Here is an 11,642-nt window from a genome sequence, read left to right as displayed (position 1 = left end):
CAATTTGTCTTGACAAAAAAGACTCACTACGCTGTTTACTGTATACAAAACTAATCCGGTCAGATAAAAAGAAAATAAAAACAACCTTAATTACTCAAAAGATTCAGAAAAGGGATGTAACTTATCTGATAAAAAACCAAAACAACTCCTTTCCCGACAAAAACTTTCACATGTCTGCAGAAAGACAACTCAGTTACTTGCATGAAACGAAGCATGAATGAAACACTAGAAGTTGGCAATTGATTGGGTGCACTGGCGCATAGAACTTCGGAAGCCCACCTAGAATCTCAATTTCTCCCTTTTATTTAAGAAAAAGATAACAATTATGTAATTGTCTGATGGTATAAAAGGAAATCTTTGTGGAAAAACTTCTACTTAGTGTTAAGAATAAGCAAGAATTTTTTTTTTGTTTTTTTTGTGGATCAGCTAAATTTTACATGTTTATTTTCAAATACAAATTTTAAAATAACTTACTAGAATTGTACACGTTTAGGTAAACGTGTATTTACACTAATTTCAGACAAAACAATATATATCAAGCTATAACTACATAATTAAGCCGCACAACTACAAAAAACGAATATATATTTCAAAATTTAGCATTGCAACTGTGTTATACGTTGTCTATATATCTAGTGTTTTTTAATTAATTTAAGCAAATTTTTAAACAATAGTTAACTAATTTGATAGTCAAGGAATTTCATAAATAGATTAATTAAGTTATCATGTTTATGCATATACTTCATTTAGTTAATACAGTAATGCAAAATAGTTTGAAGTTAATTACACAAATTAAGAAAAACTTTAAAAAGTATATATGTTGACAGAAAAAAATTCAAAATCATTAGAAGCATGATATTTTTAAACTTAAGTTATGTGAATGATGATAGAATCGTTTAAAAAGTTTAAAAACAATTTAAATGTTAATAAAAATATACAAAAACTTTTGAGACAGTTTATCATCATTTGCAGTTAAATTATTGCAGATATTTTATTTCAAACTTATGAAAACAATAAAACAAATTTATATTAAGTAGCTTAATAAATTATTACTACTAAATAGGTTTAAAAACTTTAAATAAAATTATTTTTGATAAAAAATATGAAATAGTATCACAACGGTAAATATATTATTCATTGGCTATGTAAAGAACCTTTAAAAACATTTACGAAGTTTAGTATGGCAAACAGAATTTTGAAAAAGCATAATTAAGAGCCAAAAAAATTGAAAAATATTATGATTGCATGTAAAATAAAGAAAGCTTTACAAAAGGTCTAAATCAAACTCATTTATTGTAGGAATCTAATCCTAAATTGTTTAAACGACTAAATACATTTGAAAAATAATATAAAAATGTTCTAAAATATAGTAGTTTTAATACGAGGACAAGTAATTAGAAACATGATTTTTATTTTTCAACATGGTGTCTATAAACTAATCATAAATGCTTTGTTACGTAATTTTTACCTTTGTTTGTTATTATAAAGTTGTGCAACAAATAATACACTATATACTTATAATAAACAAAAACTTAGTTTTAATATAAATCTATGCTCAAAAATATAAAAACCAGGTGAACATTTAATCATTAAAGCAATTCGCAAACAAACTCTAAGTTTAAACAATTATTAGACGGAACACTTGTTTATAACTCTAAAAAAGTTAATAAGTATTGATTTAATTGAAACAAAAGATAAGCTTAAAAAACCTTGATTTGAACTTTCAAAAAATTAACTTTTTTTAACTTTGTTGAAAATATGTTAAGTTATAATTTTAATTAAAATTATGCAGAAGTTTAGCAGTAAGTTTATTTGTTTCAATTATTATTATTTGTAGGTTTGAGTTTAAAATAGATAAAATTCACTTTTTTTTAAAGCAATATATATTGAATGACAGTAATTTAAAACAAAAACATGCATTTTTATGGTTTAAATACACAACTTAAAAATGATCAAGTTTCAAAAAATTAGAGTTCTTAAATCTATAATTAAAACCTCAATATTTTTTTAACCAAATCACTCCAATTTGCACATATAGTTAAAATACTAAATAAATTCCAACTATGTAGTGATCATATGTAAAAAACAATAATTTTGAGTATTCAAAACATAACTTTTAAAAAATTTCAGCTTTTGTAATTCAAGAATTTCAAAGTAAACCTTCGCTAAAAAGATGGTATTAATAAATGAACAAACTTCCTTCGTTGAACATCGTCGCGTGCCAGATCAATGGGGGAGAACCGAAGTTCACCACTACGACGCAATGGCCAGCCATCAGAGGTACTACAACAATGCACGGGTCTCCAGTTTCATCCGGAAGGCCTTTAGAACAACCGTCAAAGGTAACCTACAAACAGTTTATGCTTTGGTAAAAAAAATCAATTAAGCTAAAGTTTGTTTCACTAATGACATCAAATCTACAAAGTCTATTTTAACTACAAAGCTTTATGAGTTTTAATTATCTGTTAATTATATAAATTAATTGTTAATTAAATAAAGAGAAAATAGTCATAAAAATATCGGACAGAAATAATATAAAAAAAACTAGTTATAAGCTTATTTAAATTTTGAATGATTAAATATTTTAAAATAAATAAGTTCCACATAAACATTTTTAGAAAAAAAACTAAGTAGAAAATATTGAATGCATTTACTATTAGTAACAATATTAGTAACAATAAACACAAAAACTTCAATTATATCTAAACTAATTTTGTTACGCACAGAGTACTTTGATGGTAGAAACGTGATCATTACGGGGTTAACCGTCGAAGTTGTGGATGCCACCGAGCAACTCATCGACATTTACGACGACAGGATCAAGTTGAAACACCTTCCACGGATAGTGGAGGGCGAAGTCAACATCATTTTGTCTGTGTATTTTGAAGAAATTTAATATAAAAACGTCCTTTTTATATATTTATTTATTTGTATTAAACTTTTAAGCAAACTGCTGAGTATTTTATTCTACAAATTTTATATTGAATACTTAAGCATGTGACTTATTTGAAATATGGCGACTAGAAAAACAGAGTTATGTAAATAATAAGCTTTTAAGAGTTTATTATATTCTGTAATATACTTAGTTATTTAAAAGACAACTAAATGAATTTTCAATTATGCATTTTTATAATCATCATTAAAAACTTATCATTTTAGTTTACCTTTTAGGTTAAGAAAACAATTTTAATTAAACTAAAACATTATATTTATATTAGTTTTAAAATGGACATTAAAGTGTTTAAACCTCTGTATGTAAAATAACTGTCAACTGTGGTGATCAAAACAAGTAAAATTTGTTTAACCATTTAAAACCTAATGTTATAGTAATTTATTGAAATCAAGAATGGTTTGGCCTTAATAAAAAAATTAGTTAGTTTTTTTAAGAGCACAGTGATGAGATGTCATTGTGTAAACCTATGTGAGTTAAGAAAAGCTGTGAAAATAATAATACGCAATAAATTTATATGTATTTATGAGTTTTTATTTATGTATTTATGAGTATTACGAGTTATAGCTTTATGGTTTATAAATAAAATCTAGCTTTAGTTTTATTAAGAAATAACTATTTAGAAAGTAGTTGTTGAATCATAAGTAGTTTAAAGTAAAGTTTTATAAATAACTAATTAATAATGATAGAATTGTTCTGGAAAAGACATTAAACTGTATTGTGGGTATGACTAGACAGTCAAAATGTTTTTTGTGCACCAGGTCCTTAAATCTAACTTTTTGAGCTCTTTTATTGCTGTTCAATAAACAATATAACGCAGTACTAGAAAACTATTTAAACTTACAAATTAAAAGGGTGTTAGACTGAACATCAGTTTATTGTAATAATGCAAGCACTTGTGTATAATTTATTATAATGTTCTGCTTATACTTATACCAACTCTTAGCTAGTATGATGCTACCAGGGGCGTCGCGTTGGGTGCACGCTGAAGCTTAATCTAAAAAAATGAAAAGTTATGTTTTTTTGTTTTTTATTTTATTTTAGAGTTAAGCTTTTAAACACGCTGATTTAAATGGGCCCCTGATTCAGCTGTACAACCCCAAACTACGTCAAAATAACTTTATTATAAAGCTGAGGAATTGAGCTTTAAAATTATATAAAAAAAAATTATATTAGCTAAAAATATTAGAAAGTTATGTTATCATGAAGTTGTACAAAAAATACAGCTAAATATGTACATGAACGTAGTTAATTTCCCTGCTAAATTAGTTTTTTTCATGTTTTTATATTTGATGTTCAAAATGTTCGTAAAATTGAAGCTGCAAGCTCAATCTGTGTCAGATGCATTTTAAAAAATGTTGAAAAGCTGAATTCTGGAGCTGCATGAAGTTTCAGCACCATGTGAATTAAATCATGATCGTTGTTGAAAATTTACTACAATGCAAGAACAATAATACAAGTCGAACTCGAGCAGAAGAAACTCAAGGAGGGAATACTCAAGCAGGAAAAACTCCAGCAGGAGCATTTCAAGCAGGGAAAAACCGAGCAGAAGCAACTCGAGCAGAGAAAACTCGAGCAGGGGCAACTCAAGCAGGAACAATTCGAGCAGGAGCAACTTGAGCTAGGGGTAGGGAGTACAGCACATATTTTTGCTCATGTTGTAAAATCCATATGAGGAGTCTTGATTTGGATGTGTTTTGGTATCATTAAGAAGAATTTAAAAAAAAAAATTAAAAAAATTCCTAAAAAAAAAACTGCACCCCAAAAAACTGATCTGGAACCCAAAAATCACATAATTTTTGATTTTTTGACTTAAATAGTAATAAAGTCACTCATACACGTCCTAGACTTATATTTTATATCTTAAATTAAAGCTAATAATTATAGGCATACACTTAATGACATTTCAACTGCTTTTGGAATATTAAGACGTCATAATCACACAAAATATGTAAATTTTATCTGTAAAATGGTGCGTTTTGAAAAATTAAGAAGCATAGCTGGTTGTCTAATCTAATTAAAACAAAATATTTTGAAATAAAACTTTGTAGATATACTTACTTACCTTTAAAATTTAGTAAACAATGAACTTTACCGCAAGATCAACAACAACAGCATCCAAGACAATCCTACAACCGGTTTCGTCCTTATTAGGACTCATCAGGCAGGAATAGTCGCAAGAAACCGCTATTGTGATCTTAAACAAGCGGGTTTAAGTACTAAGTACTGAAGCGACCGTTTGTGGGTAAAGTTGGAAAAATGACACAGCTATATCATTCACAGCTCAACGTCTCAGACATTGTCAGCTTGTTGTGAGATTATAGCCTGCGCTCGTTTGATTAGTTTTAGCCAATATTTATTTCAGCCATCATCAACAATGTTGAGATGTTATATGCCATCGATAATAAACAATGAACGTTACCGCAAGATCAATTACCGCAGGCTATAATCTCACAACAAGCTGACAATGTCTGAGACGTTGAGCTGTGAATGATATAGCTGTGTCATTTTCCGGTTGTAGGATTGTCTCGGATGCTGTTGTTGTTGATCTTGCGGTAAAGTTCATTGTTTATTATCGATGGCATATAACATCTCAACATTGTTGATGATGGCCGAAATAAATATTGGCTTTAAAATTTAGGTGATGTTGTATGTATATTAATGGGATATTTGATGTCGTAATTCATTTAGCTATAAGTATTTAAAAATAACCTAAGAATGTTATTCAATTTGCATTACAACAACATAACGAATTACAAAAAAGTTATAATTTATTATAGGCAACATAATGTTGTATGGCATTAAACATTAAGTTAATGATTGCAAAATAAATGGAGACTAGTATAATAAAGAAATAAAGAACATTGCATAATAAAACGAACATTGCACTGTATCATTTAGTATTAACACTTAAGATTACTGCGAAATGACTGATACTTTTAAAAATACTAGTATAAAATAACTGTCAAATGATTGATAAAAATCTAACTGACTATATGTACATAATACTCATAAAAATACATAAAAACTACTTTTTAACTTTATGTAAAAGACATCTGTTCTACTATTAAATCTATTTGGACATGGTTTCTCAGTGAAAAAGTAATAGATCTTTCATTAGAAACATCACATTCCCCATCAACTTTACAATCAAGAATAGAATCTAAATGCAAGTTTAGCAAATCACGTTTAGGTGGGTGTTTCCACTTCGAATTTCATCTGTCTTGAACTCTCATGAGGTGGTCCATCTTATAAGTCCCATCATCATTTTTACCTTCACACATAGCAATATACCATGTGTCTGATGACCCTTCACTAATTAATGTGACATAAAAATTCCCTTCCATAATATCTTCCTTTTTTTCTTTCTGTATATTGGGGGAAGAACCCCCTACAATTAATAATGCATCAGTGTTTGTTGGTAAAAAACATAGAGAGCACTCATCATCTTCTGCAACAAGAGCACATAAGTTTAGAAGTCTTTCTTCGTGAGTATTACCATTAACTTTAAAAAGTTCTGGATTGTATAACACTTCAGATTTGTGAGACTATCTAAAGTAAATTAACTCATTACGAACAATAACTTCATTTCGATCAGGATGAGATTTTAAAATAGAACGCAGCTCTTCCACGCTCACTACAGGCCCACCCCAACTTTTACACAGTTTGAGACGTTTCTGCACATATTGATCCCTTTTTCAATTTTTTCATTTATCTGTTTGAGCTTTAATTTTTTTTGATCTGCTACCCACCTTTGCTCCATCTCATTCAGAAATTGAACAACTTTATTAATTTTTTTTTCATGTTTAGTTTGAAAAGAATCAGATATAAGTAATGTACAGTCATTTCTTATCCCTTTTGCTGTGAATCGTTGGTTTCTAAACTTTGCCACTGCTGCTCGCCTTCCAAAACCAGCAAGGTGTCTTTCAGATTCCAAGTTGTTTGTTGGGAGTCCAACCAGTTCTTCATTACTTAATAGGTTGAGCTCAGTAGCACGTGGTGGATTTGACAAACAAAACTTTCCAAAACCATATTCTCTACCTGTTTGGCGATCAAAAACTTGAGCGGCATGGAGACACATCTTCTTAAGAATTTTACAACATATCTCAGAAGTTGGGTTTAACACTTTAATATGTGGATAATGTACAACATAGGCATCCAAAGTATTCATTATTCCATTGCTGAGATCGTCGTATAGTTTAGGAAATACTTTGAGAAGGTCTTGTTGAGAGCTAACCACAACAAAGTGTAAAAATGGTAGTGTTACCTTGTGAGTAAAGTAAGTAGTCTTGGGAAGAAACAGTTAAACCAGACAAAATTTGCATATTTTGTGTAATTATGACGTCATAATATATCAAAAGCAGTTGAAATGTCATTAAAGGTATGCCTATAATTATTAGCTTTCATTTAAGATATAATATATAAGTCTAGGACATGTGTGAGTGACTTTATTACTATTTAAGTCGAAAAATCAAAAATTATGTGATTTTTGGGTACCAGATCAGTTTTTTGGGGTGTAGTTTTTTTTTTTAGGAATTTTTTTAATTTTTTTTTTTAATTCTTCTTAATTAGACCAAAACACATCCAAATCAAGACTCCTCATGTGTCTAGCAAACATCACCCAAGTACTCCCTACCCCTACTTGAGCAAGAGCAACTCGAGCAGGGGCAACTCAAACAGGAACAGCTCAAGCAGGAACAGCTCAAGCAGGAACAACTTAAGCAGGAACAACTTAAGCAGGAACAACTTGAGCAGGAGCAACTCGAGCAGGAGCAATTTGAGCAGGGGCAACCTCGTTTTTTAAGTTACTTGCATTTTTTTTTTGTTTTTTTTATTACTAGTTAGACAAGTCATAAAATTAAGTGAGTAAAAGTAGCTTTGTTCAAAAACAGAAACTTACATGGACTTAAATAAAAATTAAAGTAGCTATAGTTGTTAAGAAAGGGTGATGATATACAAAGATATGAGATATGTTTTTTTTTTAATTTGTTATTTAGTTAAACCAATATGTTAAACTTTTTTTCTGATTAATTTGCTATTTCTTCACACTACCTTTATTATTTTAATCTAAATGTTTCAAACTAGCGGATTTTTTAATTTGACAATATCAATTTGCAGCACCCCTAACAAAAAGACCACGCAACGCCACTGGCTGCTACTACATCATTAAAGACTATGTCCATCATTGGGTCTAGTAGACTTTGTTTTCTAAAATAACTTAATTTCTGTATACTTCATAACTAATGTAAAAACTAAAAACTAAAAGTTTGCAATCAAATTTGAACAACATCTTTGTTTACAACAAAAAATATACTTTATAAAGAAACCATTTAAAATAGAATAAAAACCATTAAAGTTTTACAACAATATAAAACACAGAAGAAAAAGAAATAATTGAACAATAAAAATGAGTAATGTTTTGTATACTCAAGACATATTTGATCTGATAAAAATTATAATAGACAAAACATTTATTTTTTTGCAACATTATCTTAACACTAATTTTAGCTCATTTGTTAGTCTAATGCATTGTTACTTTATATTTAAGGTAACAGTTTACTGAACTGGTTAAGTAGTAATACTACTTAAGGCTATTGAGTGAAACAAATTCATAGTGTAAGCAGCTTTGAAAATTGTAAATGATGTATTTTGTAGGTCTACGAATATTTATTTGTACTTTCTTGTTGATATCAAATGAAAATTTCAGATGAAAAAACTAAAGTAAAATTTATAATTGCTTTCTACTGTCATACCAAACCATTGCTGTATCAATAAAAGCATGTTGATTGATTAATTAATATGTGATTGAGTAGTTTTGCTTCCTTATATGACAAGCCAGTACTTTTTATACATAGTGTTTAATCTTTAATGCTTTTAAGTTGTTTTTAAAGCTTCACTTATCTTTTTTAATGTTTGTTAATAAGGTTAGGCAACTTCTATATTTGGTGGACCTGATGTGGTAGCTCTTGGTACATAACAGGCCGATTTATTTTATATAGAATTTAGCAGAAGGTTTAATTTTGTTAAAATAGTAACTTATAAGTTTGATTCAGAGAAAGCTCTACTAATCGGAGCCAAAAGATAACAAAGTTGAATTTTACAAGTTTTTTAAAACACACTGTTTAAAGTTTTAGGCAACTTTTTTAATAAATAACTATACAAAAAAAAATAGACAAAAATTTCTAATCTAAAGGATAATTAATTAAAGTAAACACTTATTCATGATCATTTATTTGGTCATAACATACAAAAGATATTTTTTCATTTGAAAAAAAAAACCAGATCCAGTTGGATATTGCCTTTTTACACTAATATCCAAAAGCAACCCGATTGTAACTGGATTCAAAAATGGATCCAACCCGGTCATAACTTTAAAAATGGATTCGGACCCCACCAAATTTTTATTTAAAAAATAGATCTGGACCCAGATCCATTAGGATCCTCATTTTGTTGATCCAGTAGATCACTAGTCAAGACTATTGGTGATCTAAGTTTAAAAATTATAGCATTTACAATCTGTCAACTATAGTTTAACTCAGGGGTCGGCAGCCTTATGTAACTAGCGGACCAACTGTTTTTTTATCTTTGAGGGCCACATTAATTTGAAAAATTTCTAGTAATCAGTAGTTAAATATTATTTAAGATCAAAAACATGATAAATTAAGCAATATAAGAGCACTAATAAAGAGTATTTATTGAATTAAAAGCTTAACTGAAAGTTTTTATAACAAATTCTTAAACTTTTATTGTTTTTAAAATGTATACTTCTGGCTGAAAAGGATCTTGCGGGCCGCAGATTTTGACTTTCAGGGGCCGCAGTTTGCCAACCCCTGGTCTATCTGTAAGAATATATTTGTGAATTTTCAAAGCACAACCACAAAAAATAAGGTTTTCTTAAATCAAGTAATTATAAAAGTTTTAGTTTTTTAAAGTAGTTTTTTAAGACTAAATGGAAAATGAATACTTTATTAAAGGAAAATTAAGAAAAGTAAAACGTTAAACAAATACTTTTTTGTTAAATAACTACTTGCATATTTTGTTTACTAAAGAATTTGAGTTGATAAATGTGCTAAAAACAAAACAATATTAATAAATTTTACAGTTCAACTCTTTAAAATCTTAATACAACATATTAAAAACTTAGCTACTACTAAAATTTAAAGTAAAACAGTAATGGTATACTAATTTGTTGTTGAACAAAATTAGTTTTACACAATATTGAAACTGGATCAACTTAAGATCTAGAAAAAAATATGTCCTGAGATCTTTATACATATCTTAAACCTATGCTGAGATCTTTATAACAAATTTAAACTATCCAAAGTCATCTAGAGTTTTAAAAAAATCAAAATATCCTGAGTACTTTGAGTGTGTGGCAACCCTGATATATTTAGCAATACTTACAGTGGTTTTTGTTGAAAAAACTACATACTTTATAGCTCATGTGCTGTTTAATAAAAAGTTTGATGGATAAAACATAGAATGCATATATTTAAATATTTTTACAGGCATAATAGTGAATTTGTATAGTATATAGTATAGATATAACATGAATTTAAAAACAATTTCTGTTTGAAATATAAAAACATTTATCTTTAAGTTTTGTTTGTTTAAATTTCAATAAAAATGTTTGTTTTAACTTTCCTCATTGAAATTTTTCAATTACTTTTCAAGGTTTATATTCATTTTTTGTAAAAACATAACTTTATAATTTTATAAAGAAAATAACTTTTTATTGTTAAAATAGATTTGTTTTAATTATTAAATGTAAGTTAAAACATACATTTAAAAAAAAAATCATTAAAATTATTAACTTTTACAATTACAGTAAACAAGTTTGGGGTGGAGAAAATCATTTTAGCAATTGCTAGAAAATGAAGCTTCTAGTTTGTTTTTAACAAATTGAATATAATCAAACTAGATAGAGTTATTTAAACTGTAAATTAAAAGCATGTGTACACCAGTAAAATTATTTCTAAACTATTGAAAACTAAAAAAATTAAACAGAATGAAAAAGAATCATTCAATATTTTTATTAACTAAACATAGGTTTATAAAAACATTTTAGGTTGTATAGTAACTTTTAGTTATAGAAGAAAATGACGGTAACTTTAGTTAATTTTTTACTTAAATACCAATATTTATAAAAAAAACTCATGGAAATTAAAGTTGTTTTGTCACAGCAAGTAAATATAAAAACTAGTTGATAAAATAGTTAAGTAATTTACCTTTACAATGACTAGAGTGCCATACTGATTAAGATCTTCTCCTTGAGAGTGGATTAAATCACTCTCATATATTACGCATGTTGATATACAGAACTTGTGATTGATTGATGTCAACAAGTATTTAATATATATATATATATATATGTGGAAGAGATCTTCAATGGATCTTTCTAAGACCCTAAATCAAAAAGAACACTTATATTTTTCACCCTTCCAATTTGGTAAAAGGAGTTTTCAAATGATACTTTTCATAAAAACTTGTATAAGCATATAAAACTTTTAACTTTGTTTTATTTTGCTTAGAAAACCTTTACTCAGACAAACTTAAATATACTCAATGGTTAATATTTTGAAAAGTCAAATAGTAAAAGAGACAAAATGTATTTTGCGAATAATTCCACGTAGCTACATAATTTAATTAATTACATACGCACTAGTAAATTATATAGCTATAAAATTTATGT

At 27.8% G+C, this 11,642-nt stretch overlaps 1 long non-coding RNA gene across 1 annotated transcript; it reads right to left on the bottom strand.

The window, feature by feature from the left end:
* Positions 1–2,179: 2,179 nt before the first annotated feature.
* Positions 2,180–11,422, bottom strand: LOC145828488 (uncharacterized). The gene is made up of 3 exons (XR_014369519.1): positions 11,179–11,422; positions 2,725–2,873; positions 2,180–2,347 (listed from the first exon to the last, which is right to left on the bottom strand). It is a non-coding gene; the product is annotated as an uncharacterized LOC145828488 (long non-coding RNA).
* Between the last annotated feature and the right edge of the window lie 220 nt (positions 11,423–11,642).

This window comes from Thalia democratica, chromosome 2, assembly GCF_965202585.1.
Source record: "Thalia democratica chromosome 2, ktThaDemo2.hap1.1, whole genome shotgun sequence".
NCBI classification, from domain to species: domain Eukaryota; kingdom Metazoa; phylum Chordata; class Thaliacea; order Salpida; family Salpidae; genus Thalia; species Thalia democratica.
This window is presented reverse-complemented; position numbering and strand designations above follow the sequence as displayed.